The sequence below is a fragment of the Mirounga leonina genome, unplaced genomic scaffold (assembly GCF_011800145.1).
Source record: "Mirounga leonina isolate KUSES-001 unplaced genomic scaffold, KU_Mleo_1.0 Mir_172, whole genome shotgun sequence".
Lineage (NCBI taxonomy): Eukaryota > Metazoa > Chordata > Mammalia > Carnivora > Phocidae > Mirounga > Mirounga leonina.
Window position 1 is genome coordinate 9,413,594 of NW_023270442.1, and position 2,965 is coordinate 9,416,558.

At 32.8% G+C, this 2,965-nt stretch overlaps 1 pseudogene; it reads right to left on the minus strand.

The window, feature by feature from the left end:
* Positions 1 to 587: 587 nt before the first annotated feature.
* LOC118018912 lies at positions 588 to 720 on the minus strand (annotated as a pseudogene).
* Between the last annotated feature and the right edge of the window lie 2,245 nt (positions 721 to 2,965).

Sequence of the window (2,965 nt, forward strand, 5' to 3'; positions counted from 1 at the left end):
TCATGAATAAATAAATAAAATCTTTAAAAATTTTTAAAAAAGAATGAATGGCCAATTTTTTTTCCAAATTTGTAAAATCTATAAGCTGACAGATGCTTAACAAACCTCAGCTGCAAGAAATATAAAGAAAACTGCACCAAGGCATATCATAATCACATTACTCAAAACCAGAGATACACATACACAAAAAAAAACTTTGACGAGCAACCGAGAAAAATAAATATTACATATAGAAGAACCAGAATAAGAATGATGGCAGATTTCTCTTCAGAAGTAAAAAGAGTGAAACGAATCACCTTCATAGTACTGAAAGAAAAAAATGTCAACCTACAATTCTATACCTAGCAAAAATATCTTTCAAAAATGATGGCTAAATGAAGATTTATTCTGACATACAAAAGTTTAAGTAATTCCTCACCAGCAGACCCACACTAAAAGAAATGTTTGGGGGAATTCTTCAGGTATATAGAAAATTATATCAGACAGACATACGGATTTACACAGAGAAATGAAGACCAGAAGTGTAATTACAAGGGTAAATATATCCATTGCACATATATTATAAAAGCAACGGTCCAAAACAGCATTTTAAGATAAAAGCTGAAAGAATTTGTCAGTATCAAATCTGCACTAAGAGAAATTTTGGGAAAAGTTTTCAATTAGCAATAATCGCACCTCGGATAAACCTCATTGGCTACGATACTGCCACTGCGCAAAGCTGCACTAAGAGAAATTTTAAAGGACATTCTTCAAGCTTCAGGGGAAAAAAGTGCCATCAAACAGACACTCAACTCTATAAGAATTGAAAACCACTAGAAATCGTAAATAAGTGTGTAAATACAAAATCATTTTTGTTGTTCTCACAATTTCCTTAAAAAAACAACTGCTCATTTAAAACAAAAATAATAGCATTTAAAGGTGGAGTTTTTACCACAAAATGGTACAAAGGATGGTGGAAATAGAATTATTCTATTGTAAGTTTATTGCATTGAGAAGTGGTAACTGTTAACTAGGATCCATGAAGTGTGAAGTAGCCTCACAATGATTCTAAGTAAACTTTGTTAAGTTTTAGGCCTAGAGCAAAAACTAAAATTTAATAAAAAGAAATACAGCTAAGGAGCCAACAGAACAAATAAAATAGATACTAAAAAAATATTTGATAATTCACTGTTAAGAGCCTGGTAAGGAAGCCACAGACTGAAAGCAAATATTTGTAATACTCATATTCAAAAAAAGGGTTATATCATAATAAAAGGACTCTTGCAACTTAATAATAATAAACAATTCAATAAAGAAATGGGCAAAAGATTTGAAGAAAGGAAGAAATACAAATGGCCAACAAGCATTTGAAAGATGCTCAAGATCACTAGTTATTAGGGAAAAAAGGCAGTGGTAATTGAAGTGATGGATATGTGAACTAGCTTGAATGTGATGATTACTTCACAATATATACATACATCAAATTGTACACTTTAATTATATACAGTTCTTAATTGTCAGATATATCTCAATTTTTTAAAAAAGCATACCACTTCAAACCCAACCCACTCATATACCTAATATGTGACCCAACAATTCTGCTGCGGGGCACTTAATCGATGAAAATATATAAGTTCACAGAAACACTTGTATATGAATGTCAATAGCAGCTTTATTCATAATAACTAGAAACTACAAACAATCCAAATGTACATTAACAGGTGAATGGATAAGCCAATTGTGGTATATTCATTTAATAAAATACTGCTCAACAATAAAAAGAAGCCAGCTCCCAAAATGTGCAGCCACACAAATCAATCTCAGTAACATTATGATGAACAAAAGAAGCCAAGCACAAAAGAACACATATTGTATGATTCCATTTATATGAGATTCTAAAATGGGTAAAATTTATCTATAATGACAGAATTCTGAGCAGCAGTTGCCTGGGGCTGGGGATACAGGTGATTGACTACAAAGAGACAGGAGAGAAATTTTCAGGGTACTGGGAATGTTACGTATTTTGATTAGGATGATGGTCACACAAGTGCATACATTTGTCAAAACTCACTGAACCGTACACTTAAATGTGTGCATTTTATGATGTGTAAATTATACTTTGAAAAAGTTGGTTGGTTTTAAAGAAAATTAAAATATGCTCTGAATAAAGCTTTTTTAGTAATGGTTCTTATTCACACTCCTACAATAACTACCATTTTAGCCTTCCCAAGTGTCCATGTCCTGATGGGTAAAACAAAGCATTTGCAATCAATGATTTGTAAGCTCCCTTCCACCTAAACAGTTTTTGAACAGTTTCAAATGCTAAAGTTAACTTAAGTCAAATACAATTAATAAACTTCCTGGACTTGGTGTTGTCTCGGTACCTATACATATGTAGACATATATGTACACATGTGCATATACAGCATGTATAAAAAACACATCTGCACATACGTGTACATATACATACATGCACACCCGTAAACAGAATACAAAAAGCTAACTGCCTTTTTCTGTGATGCTAACTTAACATGCTAACTTAATGGTATTTATACTTAAAAATACCCAGAATATAGCCTTTTTTATTTCATGGTTGCAAGGCTGATATATTAGTTAGTCTTTGCAATCCCTGTGAGTTAAGAATTGTTTCTTGTTACTGGGTTATTATAAATAAGATGAGTTTTGGTTTCTTTGGTATTCTTACGAGCCCAGATGGGATCACAGTTTCTGCAGAACAGTCTTCTTGAACAGCCCTGCTGCTCAGTATGAGTGAGCATCATATATCTATATCATATTGACCTTTTCAGGATCACAAGAAACACTGAGCACACTTCACCCTTGTACTTCAGTGTCAAATGTGCTCACCACCATCACTTAGCCATCATTCACTGAACATGCATTATCCACGAGACAGCAGAATGAAATAAATCGTACAACATTAGAACAGCAATTCCTGAATTTGCCTGTTCATAAGCATCTCTTGTCC